The following is an 18,605-nucleotide window of genomic DNA, read 5'->3' on the forward strand; positions in this document are numbered from 1 at the left end:
AGAGCATTAAATTCTCCTCTTACCAAAGCATAAGAGACTGTTAAAAACTGAGAACAAACTGAGGGTTGATGGGGGGTGGGAGGGAGGGGAGGGTGGGTGATGGGTATTGAGGAGGGCACCTTTTGGGATGAGCACTGGGTGTTGTATGGAAACCAATTTGTTCAATAAATTTCATATATATAAAATAAAAAAAAATTCTCCTCTTAGTACAATGGGTTTACATGCCATGTTTTGATAACCAGCAATCATGTGGTCATTATCATAATGTAAAGTATAGTCTCTTGGACTCTAGAGTTGTTTAGGATGTTATTGTTGTTTCTTGGTTTTTTAATGACTTAATATCCTTTAATGTATTTCCTTTTATTATTATTAATTTGATAAAAATACTGATTTTTTCAATGCTTGCCACATTTTATAAACATTTTATGATTTAAAAATTTTGTTTATAGTGTGTCATGAATTCAAAAAATCACTTTTCATAGTCAAAATTAAATGTACTATTACAAGGCTTACAGAATTATAGGCATACCACTCATTGTTCACAGAATATTAGACATATATGATAGCACTTGATATAATATATAATATTGCTTATTAATGAAGATTAATAGGTTAGCAAGCTTTCATGGGAAAATAGTAATGAATGGAACAAGATTTACAAACAAATTTGTGTTCTTGGCCCATTATCTATACCTGATGCCTCCCATGCTAGGTCTTGCTCTCATTGTACTAAATAAGTGAACACATTTTTCTAAAGTTATTTTCAAAACGCATCATTTTGAAGTTAAAATTAATTTGTTAGACACATTATTTGCAAAGCTCGTGATTAAGGAGTTAGTCAATGACCTTTACTCTGCCATGAGTCCTGACCATTCTAACTCCTGTACAATACTCATTTAACATGATGTCCCCAAAGATGTTATGGATATATGGTTCTAAGAGTTTCAGACTATGGCAGTCCATCACAGATGACTTCCTGGAAGTCTTCTAGAAAGCATTTCATGAACAGGTGTTTCCTTCTGATCCACTGCCCAAGAATGATTTAAAAAATTGTTTCTACCTATTCTATTAAAATTTGAGTGTTTTTTCAATGGCACGTACTTAGCTAGGCATTGAGGACATAAATATGAATTCCATCAGATCACTAATAATCTAGTGGAGTAAACAAACATAGTCAATTAATCAAGAACATGCAAAACTGGGCCACCCATCACAACTGAATAAAAGGGAGATATACATTGGTCTAAAAGTCTAGAGGAAAGGGATCCTACCTAGTCAGGGAAGATTTGGAATGCATTACAAGAGAAAGAAATTGTTTCGTTCAGTTCTAAAGGACGAGGAGGATTTTATCCTTATAAACATGAGGGGAGAGTTCATTCTATATAGAGAAGTTTTCACATGCAAAACAACGTAGCAGGATTGAGCCACTGAAATTAGGAATATAACCGTGGAGTTTAACATGGAGAGAACGAGGGGGAACACACTGTGAAACAGTATTGGAAAACTAGACAATAGCTATACAAGAAATAAACAAATAAAACAGTTAATATTTCTCTTGAAGATTTAATGGCTATAAGTGTTAAAAACACCATAGTTCCATCAAGTACAAAAAATTTAAATGTCAAGACTTACTTCAATCGTATTGAAGGAAGAGTGTTTAAAAAATTTTTCCAGGTGACTTATGCACATGACTGTGATGGAGTAGGTTGTGGCACATTAATACCCATTCCAAGAGTGATGAGATGAGGAGGGAAGGAAGGAAGGAGGAAAGACAGGAAGGGAGGAAGGATAGAAAGAAGAAAGAAAGGAAGGGAGAGAGAAAAAGAGAGAAAAGAAGGAAGGAAGGGAGGGAAGGAAGGAAGAAGGAAAGAAATTCATGTTTGAAGGTATCCTAATCTCTCCCTAAAGCTGGAATTGAAATGAAATAAAGCTTCTGGGGTGAGCCCCAACTTTTAACACACTACTTTTCACAAGGCATTTGATCATAATTGGCTTGACATAAGAGACAAAGCAGAGATACAATGTTGGATAGGAAAAGAAGAAAAGCCAGCAGAAGAAACTTTCAATACTAGAGAGACAATAAGGAAAAGAAAGAAAGAAAGAAAGAAAGAAAGAAAGAAAGAAAGAAGAAAAGAAAAGAAAAAAGAAAAGAAGAAAAGAACCTTATGGACTGCCAAAATAGCCAGGATATGAGGGGTAAGAATTGAACCCAACAGCTAGCAGTGATTTTTCCCATTAGATATTTATTGATTAACGTGCACAGCACAAAAGGGTAAGAAACCATGACAAATACACCTAAAAAGCAGAGCTGGCTTAATGGCAGTCTTACAGTCCTGGAAGGTAAAAATAATGTATTTCGAGGACCACCATAGTAGAAAAGCTTCTAGAAACCCACAAGACTTTCAGTTTGGATCCCTGGTAGCCTCTATCCTACAGGAATTCCTGAGTCAGAAATGGAACAACCCTTACAAATGCAGGCAGCCTGAAGTCAGCTTAGGCTTTCATGGCTTTGAGGTGATATATCACTCTTTCTTTCACCTGTAAAAAATAGAATAAAAACTTTATTTTCATACAAAAATATCTGGCATACCAAAAGAAATTTATAACACACACACACACACACACACACACACACATGCACACACACACACACACGTGCACACATACACACACACACACACACACACAAACACACACACACACACAAAGACCCAGAAGAAAAACTTACACCTGACAAATGCAATAGAAGAATAACCATATGGAATTCAGATTTTGGAGTTATAATATTCAACTTTTAATTAATACTTTAATTTATAGTCAGGGTTTAATTAATACTTTAATACTCAGACTTTAATTAACATGTAATAAAAGAAGACAAACAAGATAGAAAATTTAACCAGAGGCTTGAGTCAATGAATAAAAAATCAAAAGAAAATTCTGGAACTGAAAATTATAATAACCAAAATTATGCACATAATAGTTAGGTTTAATAGCATATTGAACAGAGCCAGTGAGATTATTAGAGATGATTGGTCAGTTTAAAATCACCAGATGAAGCTTGGAGAAACAAAAACAGGTAAAATTAAGAAAACAAAATAAGAATAATATAGAATCTGTTGAAAAAGTCTGACATACATATAATGGATTCATATGATAGATTCACTGCAGAAGAAATATGTCACTGATAAGAAGCAGTAGTTGAGGATATAATAGCTGACGCATTTGCAAAGATGAAAGATATCAAGCTACAATGTGTAAGAAACAAAAGTTGGATAAATATAAAATGTTACCCAGGACACATTATAGATAAGCTACTGAAAATTAAATATAGGGAAGAACTATAGAAAAATGCATATTATCCTTAAAAGATCAACAAGATAGAAAGCTGATATCACCAGAGAAGTAGACTCCAGGGGGAAAAAAATACAATGAGTTTCTTTAAGTTCTTAGCTAAAACAAATGCCAAATGGACATCAATATGCAGTGAAAATATCTATCAAAAATGAAAATAGGATGTAGACATTCGCAGATCATGCTCCCCTCCTCCCAAAATTAAAAAAAAACCCTTTTAATATACAATGCTAGCATACCTGCACTAAAAGAAATTATAAATAAATTCTTCAGAAATGAGAGAATTCTTCCAAATGGAAATGGCGAAAAGCAGGCAGGAATAAAGAGAAATGAGCAAGAAAATATGTGGATAAATGAAAACAATAATAATGGCATAAAATAACAAGTCACAATCTCAATATGTACTATATATAAAATTAAATGCATGGGAACAATAGAATCAAATACTGAAAGTAGTGTTTAGACTTAAAATATTGTAAGATCTTGGAATTGTGTTATAAAAGATAAAATATTAACTTATATTAGACTAACAACTCAGTGATTCTTGATGCAAAGTAAAAAAAATGAATAAAAATATATAACTAAGAAACTAACATGGGAAAAATTAAATAATAAAAACACTTAGATAAGAAAGACAAGAAAATTCTTTAAAAAGTTGTATAAAGCGAGTGGTAAGACTAGAAATAAATGGCATGATGGTAGATGAAAATAAAGTATATCTGTAATTGTATTTATTAGAAACTATTTAAATACTGGAATTTAAAACTTCATATAAAAATGAAATCTTACTTCCTCCCTATAAGACATATAAATATAAGGCGCAGAATGTTTGAATGGAAAGGAATGGAAATGATATCCCATGCCAATGCAAACCCAAAGAGAGCATCTATTTTTTGTACTAATATTGGATAATATAGATATGAAAGCAAAGGTGCTACTAAAGGAAAATAGGAACATTTCATAATGTTCAAGGATTCACTTTACTAAGAAGATGGAGTAATTTTTAACTTACGTATACCTATTTTCATAGCTTCAAAATGTAAAATGCAAAACATGATCAGTTTCTAAATGGAGAAATACACAACCTCACAATTTCAGTAGAGGACTATAAAATTTCTTATGCAGTAGTTTATAGAGCAAGCAAAGCAAAACAAACAAAAACAAAAAAAATTAAAAGATATAATAGAGCTGTACAAAATGATTAAGAAAATGAGTGAATATATTGGCAAATGTAGCAAACAGAACCCAACAGTTTTTGGGCATTTTACCCTCTCAAGCACACATAGAACGTATACCAGTTGATCATAGGCTGAATTATACAGAAAAGCAGTTTGGAAAATCTTAAATCACACAGAGTTTTTGTGTTATCTTGCCATAGTAAAATTAGATAATTGAAAAATAATAACTGAAAAATAGATAAATAGTAAAGAGTATACTCTAACTTTAGAAATTAATGTTTTATTACATAAAAGGTATAACCTCAATATGAGATATTTTTAAATTAATGGTAATGGAAAAACTACTGGTCATACTTCTAGGTTATATTTAATGCTGTGCTTATGGGAAGGTTTATTACCTTAAAAGCATCTATATGAACAGATGTTACAAAAACATCTATTTAAAAGTGATAGTCATGTATGAAAATAAAACAAAACTATGATCAAAAAGGCAATTGAATGGAATATAATAGAATGGAATTTCTTTAACCAATAAATAATATCTTCAGAAAAGCTTACCACAAACATTACATTTAATGGGAACTAATCAACACTTTTAATAAAGAATGAAATATGGAAAATATTTTATTACCTAAGATACTAAAAGCTATCATTACCTGAAGACATTATTGTAATTATAACAAATTCAAAACTGTCTATAGCCAACTTATTAGAATTAAAAAAATAACTTACCAATTTAAAAAGATAATACACAAAAATCAATTTTAATATACTAGCAGTAAACATCAGAATTTGTAGTAAAATAGTAATATTTAAAATGTAATCAAATATTGTTTAAAAACCTTGGAATTAATCCAACAAAAATATACAGTTTTTATAAATATACAAAATATTAGAGAAAAGTAGCAAAATGAAAGGAATGTTTATGAATTAGAATTCTCAGTTTTGTAAATGTTTCTCTTTTATACAAATTCATCTACAGATTCAATTCAATCCCAATTAAAATATCATCAGAGTTTTGTATGTGTTTGGAAATTGACAAGCTGATTTTAAACTATTATGGAAATAAAAGGCCAAGAATAACCAAAGCAATATTAAAAATATTGTTGGAAGAATTATACTTTCAGAAATCAATATTTTAGAGCTTTAGAAATTACGGCAGAGTGATACTGCAACAAGGATGAAAAACATACCAACACAGCTAAATAGTATGTCCAAAAACAGACACCTGTGTTCACTTGGTTTATGACAGAGTTGGCTCTCTTGAGTAGTTGGGGGGAAAAGAAAGAAAGAAGGAAAGAAAAAACCTTTTTAAATAAATGATGCTGGTTTATCAGATACCTACATGAACATAAATCTTAATTCCTCACTCTCACCACACACAAAAATTAATATCAGCTGGATTACAAATATGAGAGAGTTAAAAATGGTGCCTCTTGAGGAAAACAAATAAAACATCATGACTATGAGATCGACAAGATGTTCTTAAAATTAATAGACTCATCAAAATTCATAAGATTAATTACACGTCTTTAAAGTAAAGAGTGACTTTCTGTTCACTGAAAGAACATATAAGAGAGCAAAAGGGCAAGACAACAGACAGAATGTTTCCAATGCATATACAAAACAAAGGACTTACACCAATCAATATATAAAGAATTAATAATCATTTAAATTTACAAATGACCAAAGCACCCACACCAAGAAGTGGACAGAATTCTTGAATAGATACTTCCAAAAGAAGTATATAAATCAATATTGGAAAGGGGAAAACATGCTGAACATCACTAGTTAGTGTGGAAATAAAAATCATAAATACAGTTGTGTACCACTGTATTCTCCCCCATTAGAATGACTAGTCATGAGAGATTGTCATTACAAATCTGAGGAAGAATGTGAGGCCGGTGCAATTCTTATATGCTGCTGAATAGTGGAATTGCTACAATCACTTTGGAAATCTGTTTGTCAGTTTCTCCTAAAATTATGCATGTATAATCTATAACCCAGTGATTTCAATTCTATATTACAACCAATAGAATTGTATGCCTGTGTGCCTTAAAATGATGTATGAAGTATTCATAGCAGTACTATTTTCAAGAACCAAACACTGAAAGCAGTATGACTGCCCAGAAGGAGTAGAATAGGTAAAGGGTGTGTTCAAAGACATGGATTAATCATGCAAATGCAGTGTCATGGAAACTAAGCCAGACACAAAATAATGTATACTGTACCATTCTATTAATATGAAGTACACAGAAGGACAAAACTTATATAGTGTGCCAGGTGTCAGAATGGTGGTTAACTTTGCAGAAGATGGCAACTGATATAAGGATAGATGGATACTTTCTGTTATTCAGTTGTATTGTGCTGTTAATGTTCTGTTTCATAATCTAGATAATAGTTAAACAGTGTCTGTTCATCAAGTAATACACTTGAGACGAGAAAACCTTTGTGTGTATGTTTTCCTTCAATAAAAGATAATTACTTACAAACATATTCAGAATTATTTTTCCATGTAATTTTATTAATATTTTTATAGAGTATAAATATTTTTCTCTTAATTTAATGGTTTAACAGACATATTTGAATAGTGTTTAGTAAAAAAAATTAAAAAGCTTTTGGGGAGCAAGGATTCTAATATTACTCTTTAACTTGATAGAGATATCTGTTTACTCCATCTATAAGTTATACCACTCTTTTAAGAAACAATGTTATTTTAGAAAGTTTATTCTTAGAACTACCAAAAAATGAATTACCTCAACACTGAGAGCAATATAAAACCTACATTAAAAAAATAATCAGTTTCTCTGTTGCAAATTCTACTCTGGTAGGGTGAGGCAAAATCACCTTAAATATTTAAGAAACATGAAAATAATAAATATTCAAATTGCATATTGAGGGCATTCAGCTGGTTCACCCTAAGATGTACTCAGCCATAATTTGATATTTTTGTTTTGCTCCCTCAGGCTTTAAAGTTTAAAGTCCTCAGTTAAAACCCAAAGGGAGATTTTTATTCATATATTTATATTTTTGTATTTATTTTTATATTTATTTTATTTCCCCATAGTTGTGTCTCACAAGAAAATCAGTAATTTAATGAGAAATACTGTGGGCGCAGGGACATCAGAGCAATGGGATTTCGAAACTGTTCCCCACAAAATCTATAAGGCAGGACATCCTGGCTGCATTTGGCCTCTGCTAATATCTAGACTTTTGTGTCCCTCTAATATGTGTTCTAGGCTGACATTTCCTAATACTTTGGGTATATGGATCCCTTTTGAAAGTGATAGAAACTGTGGAAACTCTGCCTAGAAAACATACAAATGCATAGTTTGACATATAAATTTATGGATTATATGAATTCCTTGTGACAAAGATGTATGTGGTCATAAGTTATTATAAATATTGCCAAAGTAAGATACTGTTTTTCTTAATTAAGAACATCACCAAAATTTAGTATCTTCAAACCCCCCAAATTAGGACTGGCACCTATACACATATTATTGTGAATCATAGAAAAGATGAAATGCAGGAAGGGACTGGTAATGGAGAAATTCAGCTCAGAGTTTGTTCAAATGGTGCAGTTGAAAGAGAGAGCCTAATGAGGCTTTGTAAGAGAGAAGAAAATAATAAATTTGGCAGATGCATCTAAGGATGATTTGGCTGTATTGGATAACTGATCAGAAATGTGCAGGGAGTTCTTCTCTTATAAATGCAAACAGATTTTATTAGGGAAAAAGTTTTAAAGGAATAATTTCAAGAAACGTTATTTGTCAAAGGAGGCTTTACTTTGTCATTCTGTATTTGGGAACCTTTACGAAAGTACTGGCTTTACCTTTAAGAGGTATTTCTCAGCAGAACCAACTTTTCTGGGCATATTTGTAAGACTTATTCAGACAACCTATGACTTTTAGAAAACATTACCCTTTCAAGTACATTAACATTTATCAATGATAAGTACCCTATGCTGTTTCACCTGTCATTATTTCTGTGTAGTGGAATTATAGGCAATTTATCTTATGATTTCTGATTTTCATTGCCTCAATTCCCCAGGCATACAAAATGAGCATGTTAACTTGCTGTACTTAGTTGAATTTGTTGTTTAAGTCTTAAGATACTCTTAAGGCAAAGTGATGGATCCCTAAAGGTAGACTTTAAGGTGTGTAAGGTGCTCTTTGGGATGTAATGACATTACCACAATCCCTTGATTGATTTGCTGAATTCACTCCCAAGAACATGCAAACATACTCAAAGAGGGATTTTGACCTGGATCTCATAATTATAAAAATAAATTCAAAATGAGTTTTAAGTCATCACCTGACTCTTTTTCTCTGTATTTATGGACATAATTGATCACCATCAACTCTCAGTTTTTGAAATGTTCTGATTTTGTGAGACACCATTTTCTCCTTACTTTCAATCTATCTATTCCACAATCCTTCATTATATATTTATTATTATTATTATTATTATTATTATTATTATTAACTTCTTTTCTTCTATCTGTTGATTAAAAGTAATTGTTTCTCAGGCTTTTGAATTTAAATTTTTTTTCATCTTATGCTAATTTGCCTCCATGGTCACAGTTTCTACTTCCGGGTTTTGTCTGCATTAGTTGAGCCAATACCTCTCATAGTTTAAGTCCTAATATTAAGTGTTGCCATGGCATTCAGTGAAGCCAGGAAGGAGACAAATGGCCTAACTACAAGTTCCCCTCTTTTGTGATGCCACCACAGAAATGGTCCCCTAGCTAAACAGCCTTCCTTATCAAAAGGACCGGTTCTTGCTATTTCTGAATAGTAAGCTCAGGTCCCTGCCAGCCTATGGAATTATTCAAAGAAGCCAACCATATCCTCCCATTGTCACTGGGGGCACCACAACTTGTTGATAATACAAAGCTGGCTTCCCAGAGCCCCTGATTTTTCACTGTCCCCAAGTGCAACACTCATGTAACCATGCATGGCAAGGTGTGTCCTCCTCCCCTGGGCTGTGAGCATATGTAACTAATAAACTATTGTTATTTCATCTGTCCATTGTTAGGTGTTGTGTGATTGGCCATCCTCATAAACCTTGAGTGAGATCCTCCAATGTAGAGAATAGGTGATCAAAACACTTCTATAAGTCTTCTCCTGTTGAAGAGGGCACCTTTTGGGATGAGCACTGGGTGTTGTATGGAAACCAATTTGTCAATAAACTTCATATAAAAAAAAAAATAAAATAAAAAAAAAAAAAAAAAAAAAAAGAAAATCAGTTTTCCCGGGGCACCTGGGTGGCTCAGTCGGTTGGGTGTCCGACTTTGGCTCAGGTAATGATCTTGTGGTTCATGAGTTCAAGACCCACATCAGGCTGTGTGCTGACAGCTCAGAGCCTGGAGCCTGCTTCAAATTCTGTGTCTCCCTCTCTCTCTGCCCTGCCTCTGCTCATGCTCTGTCTCTCTCTCTCTCTCTCTCAAAAAAAATTAGCATTTAAAAAATTTTTTAAACGGAAAATCAGTTTTCCCAAGTTTGTGTTTTTATGGGATTGTTAGTAAGAACAGTAGTTTCTAATTTTGACTGTATAATTAATGTATTGTGTGATCTTATTATATATCTTCTCTTTCCTTTAGCTGGCTCATCTATTTCAAATGTAACCATAATAACAAAGAAAAATTAACATATTTTATAAAATTTTACAGTTTTCAAAGTGCTAGCATATATGTAATTTCACATAATTTTTAAATAACTCTTTATAGCAGTTTTTGCTATATTCATTTTTGCACCCAGCAGGTACATGGTGATGCCAGGACTTAAGCCTGTATCTCTTGAGTCCTGACCCAATAATCTTTCCAGCCCTATCCCAGGTCCCACTACAGGGAAGCCTGCCAAGGAGCAGGCTATAATGAATGTTGTCTTCTTTAAAATTTTATCTGGACTGGTTCAGTTATATTGTGTCCCTAAACTCTAATGTGTTGCCTTATTTTTACTGTAATTGCAAAATAAAACTTGGCTTGTCAGAGGCCAGTCAGAACAAATGAGCTGAGGTATGGCTAAAATTCTCCCGAATGTCATACTGGCAGTCATGATCTCCTGCCAGAGAAGAGAAAGACAATTTAGAAATTAGTGGGGTGTATGTCAATAGGATGCAGAGACAAACATGAATTATGATTTTCACCCTTTTTCTAGGAAAAGTCTTCTTATCTTAGGTCAACTCTAAACATTGATGAGGTGAACATAAATATGATTGCAACAGGTCCCATTTTGCAATACAGAGTCAGGTCTGAGAGGCTGTAAGGGACAAAGTATTTAGACATCCATGTAGTAGTCTCTGGCATTATATGAAGACTGATTTGACAATCTGGTAGAAGGTTAAGGCTATCAGAGGTAAACTCCATTCATGGGGAAAGAACTAGGTAAAAATTTTAAAAGTCTCAACAATGTGCTGAAGTTTTAAACTGGTATTCCAGGGGAAGAAATCCAAGTACGGGAAAACAGATCAGGTAATAAGGAGTGACAAGCAGCTTTCTACCTGTGTTCAGGGCGGAGCCCAACTTTTACCCTCTAAAGGTAGGGACTGGATAAGAATGCAATTAAGAACATTCACTGAAAGTCCAGTCACAAAGTCAGTAAACAATTTTTTTTTTTTTTTTTTACAAAAGAAATGGCATTATTCTAGGTATTGCCTACATGAAGCATATTGGCTCTGAGTGTTAGGGTTAAATAGCAAAACTACTAGGTAATATCTCCCTCCATTTCTCTCTCTCTTTCATGACACACATAATCTAGGATTCCCACAATGTTGAAGGACTTTAGTCTCGCCTATAATGTTCTACATTCACCATGAAAAACTCATCAAGGATAATATTTCTCTGTAGTCTTAATAAGACTTTCCTGAATCATTCCAAGGGCATTCCTGCAATTCTTTTGAGAACTATGGAATCAAGAAGGTCATTTCCTTTTTTTCAGGAGGAAGGAAAGTTAGTTTTATATTTTTAACCACGTTTATATCTGACAGAGTGGCATATGCAAAAAGCATATTCATTTTCTTTACACACACACACACACACACACACACACACACACACAGAGAGAGAGAGAGAGAGAGAGAGAGAGAGAGAGAGAACACAGACCAGAGGGAGAAAGCAATGCAGTTTCTCAACCCAATAATTTCTCAAACTGAGTTATTGTTAGTTTGCCTCTGACAAAGAAGTCCTTCAGTTCTGTACTTTGCTTGATAACATTTGGATTTTATTGAAAATCTCCACAGAATACCTCTGATCAGTTTTCTTAGATATGAATGGATTTTTACAACCAGGCTCTCCATTCTTTGCTTATAGACCGATAATCTTTTTCAGTGACCATACTCTCCCCAAGTGTGTGAGATATAACCATGATGTCCCAAATCAACATTTGCCACAAAAGCTATAGCAAGATTTCACTGCAGCTCTCAATGTCCTTTGTCCATAATTTGGCTGATTGGAAAATACATTACTTTCTCTGTTTTAAAATGTATTTCCTTGGTATATAATACATTTTATTTCCCATAATATAACTTCTTTCCCACAAGGTGAAGTCAAAGAATAGATATGGAACAACAATAACAACCCTTACATCCATAATAGTAAAATAATCATGGTTGGAGGTAGAATTTACATATATGATATTTGGCAGTAAATGTATCTGAGTCACTTGAATTATGTCATTCATGTAGGAGGGAAGGGATAGTGAAATCTTGGAAAAAATATCATTTGATAGTATTACTAATTTCAACTCTGAAAACTGTTACATGACTTCCTGGTCTTCATTTTAATAGTAAAGGCATGTATTCACTTAACAAATATATATTAAGTGATTTCCATATGACAAACCATGCTCTTGATACCAGAGCATGTAACATTGAATGTAACACACAAAAATCCCTGCCTTCATGGATATCAAAAATTAATAAATAATTTAAATATAAATAAGAGTAAGAAAAGATAGCAGGCTGGATTAAGTTTAAATAACTTCACCAAGCAGATAGAACTCTCACTGGAAATTGACATTTCAAAATTCTGAGTAAATTCCCTTCCAGGCAATTATTGCAAAAGCCAGCTTAAGCCCACCTATATGCATAGAGAGTAGAAAATTCATTTAAAATCAATTAGAACAAAAGGCATTCATAATATCCAAGCCAAAACTCTGCCCTTAAAGGGTATTTGATAATTAAGGTATTAGTACTGTTTCCAGGTCTCTCTGCCCACTGATTTCTCTTAGAAAATGTCCAACATTGGAGAATAAATTGTTTGCATTCCTTATTACGATCCAGGAATATAGATTTATTTTATAGAGAGGTAACATGAGAAACATAAATTTTCATTATTTCATACTCAACATTGAGAGCCAAGGGTTGGGCCAGTCCTAGTCTTAAGACGAGAGGATGAGAGGCCAGAACTGGATCACTGAGATGGGATGAAAGGGCAGACTTTAGAGGACTAGACATGGTGGGGTCATATCCCAGTCATCTTGTCACCAAAACGTGGCATGAAGGTGAGAAGAAGGGAGTTGCTTTGACCTGGCACACATGAAGATATTTTGAAGGAGCAAACACTCACTGACTAGACAGACAGCATGCCAAAGCCAAACTGATAACTAATCCCAAATAAATGAGATTATAAACCTGAAGAATAAGCAACATACTTTTCCCAATGTATCAGCTCTAACCCAGCATATAAAAAGAGTTCATTTTTTCTACATTACTAATTTCCTCAAATACCCCTAACAGTTAAATTTTTGAAAGGCAACTAATACAGTACATGATCTTCCAGAAGCCTAAAATTTGTATTTCTTAAAAGCACTGCCTTCTTGATATACAAGTAGAAATCTCTGGGCCCTGCATCCAAATCTTCTTTCCCTCGGTCCACTGTGGAAATTTCCCTGTACCTGACCATCATGAACAAGTTAATGAATCAGAGTTTTGAGGACATTTACTTTTATAACTGAAGGTTCTGACTTCTAGCTTAAGAAGCATAAGCTAAGTGGACTGTACTATTCACCCCCTGCCCTATTCCTAATTATGCCTCCACTTCCAACCCAATACCTGCCAGTACATACATGATCAATTAGTACTCCTCTGTGGATTGCCTATCTCCAATCCTAGTCTTTCTGTGTTCTGCCATCTTGTCTTCTTGTGGCAGATGGAGGGTTCTTGGAGGTTTGAAGATGGAGAAGGATGTGTAAAGGAGAGTGAGAGAGATTCAAGTGTTGACTCACCTGGCAATAATGAAGTATCAACTTATCTTTTTTCCTCCTGGCAAGTAACTCTTTAGAGGAGATTTCTTTGTTCTGTGGTGGTCAAGAAACAATGTAGTTCATTGAGCCAACTTGGCCATGAAGACTAAATATAAATGTCCCTGTTTCAAAGTCCTGAGCCTTTCTCTCCTAGTCAAAGTAGATAAGCCCCGCTGCCATACATTAACTTCAAATAAGAAAAGAGGGGTGCCTGGGTGGCTCAGTCAGTTAAGCATCAGTTCTTGACTTCGGCTCAGGTTGTGATCTTACATTTCGTGAGTTCAAGCCCCTCATCGGGCTCCGCACTGATGTGTGGAACTTGCTTGAGATTCTCTCTCTCTCTCTCTCTCTCTCTCTCTTTCTCTCTCTCTCTCTCTATTTTTCTCTCTCTGTTTTTTCAATGCACTCTCCTAAAAAGTTAAATAAATAAAAATAAGAAAAGAGGAAAACGGAAAGAGCCTTGCTGACATTTATTAGCCTTGTTTGACAGATTCCCTTCTTTGGGGGAGCTGCTTCTGTCCTGGACACCATATGGTTCCAGTGGAGTTGCCAGTGACAATTATTGCCGGCCTACTCATAACATGGCATAAGCCAGGCCAGTCAGTACCCTTCCTGGATACCTGATATACAGATGCCTTGTGACAGAATCCTGTTGTTTCTTCTGTGATCATATAAGCCTAGAACTGTCTGTAACTGTCCCCAAGAAAGAGGGAAAATTCATCACAAATTTGAGAAAATGAAGTCAATGTAGAAGAATAGGATGGAGAAAATAGAGTGTTGAGTCTCTGGAAACAGTGAGATAAGGTTTACAAGACTGTTATTTGAACTTTTTTTTTTCCTTTCTCCTCTAAAACATTTCAAGTTTGGATTACTTCTTTCACCTTCAACGTAAAATATCCTGGCTAATGTGTTCAGTTTATTTCTAGAAGACTTAATTCAAGATATGAATGTCCATTCAAGAATGACAATGATTTACAACGTAGAAAGATTGCAAAGGAGAAGGAAATTACAAAGCTCGGTTGGGGGCTCAATGACAGACACATTCTCTATTATAAAATATACAAATCTTTTGAGTGTAGTCCACCTTGAATATATAAAAGCTGTTAAATGGAAGTACCCTTTTTAGTAGGAGTGGTATATTTTGATGATAGATCAGTAACAAAGCAGGATCATCCACAAAAGCTTTCCAAGTCTGCTTGTGTTTCTGTGATCCAAGTCACTGGACCATGGCATGCTGATTCTGGTCTTTGCACTGTTTCCAATCTGCCCATATTGAAAATGACCAACTGTGTGGAAACTTTTCATAAAGCTTAAGAAGTACAACACCAGTGGCAAAATTCTGATTGGCTGATTGCATGCAGAAAAGGATTAATCTTTAAAGGCCAGAAACAATATTTTAGATACACACAAAAGGAAAATTTATTTGACAGGGAATATCCCTCTTGACAATAAATCTCACATTAATTTTAAATCTAATAATGTAAGTTTACCAAATGAGATTTGCAATTGGCTTTCTATTTGACTGCTTAGGGTTATGTATGGAAAATTTTAGGTATGTTGTATTTCTTGACTTTCCGCTTAGCTTCTGATTTTTTAAAGTAATTTCCTGAGTTTATTTAGGAATATCAATTTTGAAGAATAATATAAAAAACAGTATCTTTGTGTTTTCTTCAACCATTATATTGTTATTACTTGTGGGGATAGAGCAAGTTTCAGATTCAAATTATGTTCTATTTTATAAAAGTATTTGTAATAACATTTTGAGAAAGTTAAATTTATTTTATTCTTTCACAAATTTTCTATCACAATTCTTGTTTAGGTGAAAATGATGTATGTATTTTTTCAGATTAGCATCCTATTCTCTGAGTAAGGAGCAGAAAATGCAAATACAGGCAAAGACAGTTATCATTTGTTGGTTCAGATACACTCTGTGTTCTGAAAATTCACTAAAGGCCCTAATATTTCATCTCAGACAGAGACTTTATAGAACAGATGATGTCTGCACTTATTCATGAGGGGAAAAAGTGATAGGCAATGCATAACTGAGGAATTAAAGGTTTTTTTTTTTGTTTTTCCAAATAGATCACAAAGGTTAAATTCCTAAAGACCTAGAAGAATTCATATTATTTAAGGTACTTTAAACTCAGGAGTGCTATAGAACCTACTAAACCATTTTCTTTGTTGCACCCAGGAAAGGAGATATTTAATTAAAACTTAAGTAGCAACAAAAATAAGGACGAAGCATTATGTTCAAATTTGGTATTTTGCCAAATGTGTTTCAAAAGACACCTGTATTAATTTATCCATACAATTGGTATTTTTAAAACTTTTTATTCAAGTATAATGTATGCAGAGAAATCTGCAAGAGAATGTGTAGCTTTCTGAATTTTTCAAAGCTGAGCACACCATTGTAGCCATTACCCAGATCTAAAAAGCAGAAGGTAACCAGAACCCAAGAAGTACCACTTATCTTTGCTTCAAGTCAATGCTCATTCTTTCAAGGGTATCCTGATTTGGAATACTATGTATTAATGTCACTTGTTTGTGTATTCTCTATGCATGGAATCATACAACATGTACTCTTATATATCAGACTTCTTTCATTTACCATTACATTGATAAAATCCATCCATTTTTTATGTAAAGTTTTCAATAATTTATTCTTATTGCTGTATAATAGTGATCCCCTACCCGGGTGATTTTGCTCCCAGGGGATATTTAGCAAGGCCCATTAAGGTGGTCAGGAGTGAAGTGTGAGATGATACCTCATTATGGTTTTGATTTGCATTTCCCTGGTGATTAGTGATGTTGAGCAACTTTTCATATTTTCTATTGTCCACATGTGTGTCTTCTTTTAAGAAATGTGTATTCGGGCCATTTTTAAAAATCAGGTTCTTTTCTTGCTATTGTTTTATTTCTTCTGCTTATATATTTTTGATATTCACCCCTTATCAGATATATGATTGGCAAATATTTTCTCACGATCAGTAGCTTGCCTCTTCATTCTGTGGATTGTTTTATTTGCTATGCAGAAGCATTTCTGTTCAATGCAACCTACTTGTCTATTTGTGCTTCTGGTGTCATATCCAAAAAAATCATTGCCAACCAATGTTAGCTTTTCCCCTAAGTTTTCTTCTAGTAGTTTTATGGTGTCAGGTCTTCCATTTAAACTTTTTTTCCCCTTTTTGTTTGATTTTTGCTTATTGTGTGGGATAAGGGCCCACTTTCACTCTTCTGCATGTGGATGTCTAGTTTTCCTAATACAATTTATTGAAGAGAATGTCATTTCCCCATTGTGTATACTTGACACCCATATTGAAGATCAATTGCCCATTTCTGGGCTTATTTCTGGGCTCTGTATTCTGTTCCTTTTATCTATTTTTTATGATTTTATGCCAATATTCTGTTTTGACTACTGTAGTTTTATAATATATTTTGAAATATATTGAATCCAGTTTTGTAGTAAATTTTGAAATACTGTAGTTTTGTAATATATTTTGTAATATATTATGAAATATAATATATTTTGTAAATATATTTTGAAATCCCCTACCATGAAAGCATGAGCCCTCCAACTTTGATACTCTTGCTCCAAATAGCTTTGGCTCTTTGGGGTTTTTTGTAGTTCCATGTGAATTTTAGGATTGCTCTTTTCTGTTTCCAAAAACAATGCCATTGAGATATTCATTGAGATTGCACTGAATCTGTACATCACTTTGGGTCATAAGGCATTTTAACTATATTAATTATTTGAATATACAATCATGGATGTCTTTCCTTCTATCTGTGTCTAATTTACTCAAGATTTTGTAATTTTCAAGTATAATTGTGCAAGTTCTATACCTATTTTGTTAAGTTTATTCCTAAGTATTTTCTTATTTTTGTTGTTCTTTTGAATTGGAATGTTTTCTTTTTTTAATTTTTTTTCAAAGTTGATTTATTTTTGAGAGACAGAGAGAGAGAGAGAGACCATGAGTAGGGGAGGGGCAGGGAGAGAGGGAGACTCAGAATCCAAAGCAGGCTCCATGCTCAGAGCTGTTAGCATAGCGCCCTATGCAGATTTTGAACCCACAAACCGTGAGATCATGATTGGGGCTGAAGTCAGGTGGTTAACTGACTGAGCCACCCAGGTGCCCCGAGAATGTTTTCTTAGTTTCCTTTTTGGATAGTTTATTTTCTGTGTAGGGAAATGTGACTGGTTTGATACATTGATTTTGTATCCTGTAACTTTATTGATCTATTATTTCTAACTTTTTTTGTTGAGTTTTTAGGTTTTCTACATATCCAATTATGTCTTCTGCAAACAGAGAGCATTTTAATTCTTTATAAGTTGAATGTCTTCTATTTATTTTCTTTTTGTCTAATTGCTCTTATTAGGGCTCTTGGTACTGTGTTGAATAGAACTGGTGAAAGTGAGTATCCTTGCCTTGTACTGGACCTTAGTGGGGGAGCATTCAGTTTTGTGCCATTGATTATGATGTTAGCTGTGAGCTTTTCATATAAATCAGTATTGAAATTTGTCCAATATGTTTTATGCAGCTACTGAGATAATTATGTTTTTTTTTTCATTTTATTTCATTAACATAGTTTATCATGTTGATTTATTTGCTCATGTTGAACTATTCTTGCAAACCAAGGATAAATTCCACTTGATCATGGTGTACAATCCTTTAATGGACTGTTGAATTCACTTTGCTGGTATTTTATTGAGGTTTTTTACATCTATGTTGATCAGGGACTTTGGACTATAATTTCTTTTCTGGTAGTGTCTTTGTCTGGCTTTTGTATCATGATGTTAGCCTCATAAAATGAGTTTGGAAATGTTCCCATG

Source organism: Lynx rufus, unplaced genomic scaffold (genome assembly GCF_022079265.1).
Source record: "Lynx rufus isolate CCGP_SWC_20201006 ecotype Redwood Valley unplaced genomic scaffold, mLynRuf1.p SCAF_8, whole genome shotgun sequence".
Lineage (NCBI taxonomy): Eukaryota > Metazoa > Chordata > Mammalia > Carnivora > Felidae > Lynx > Lynx rufus.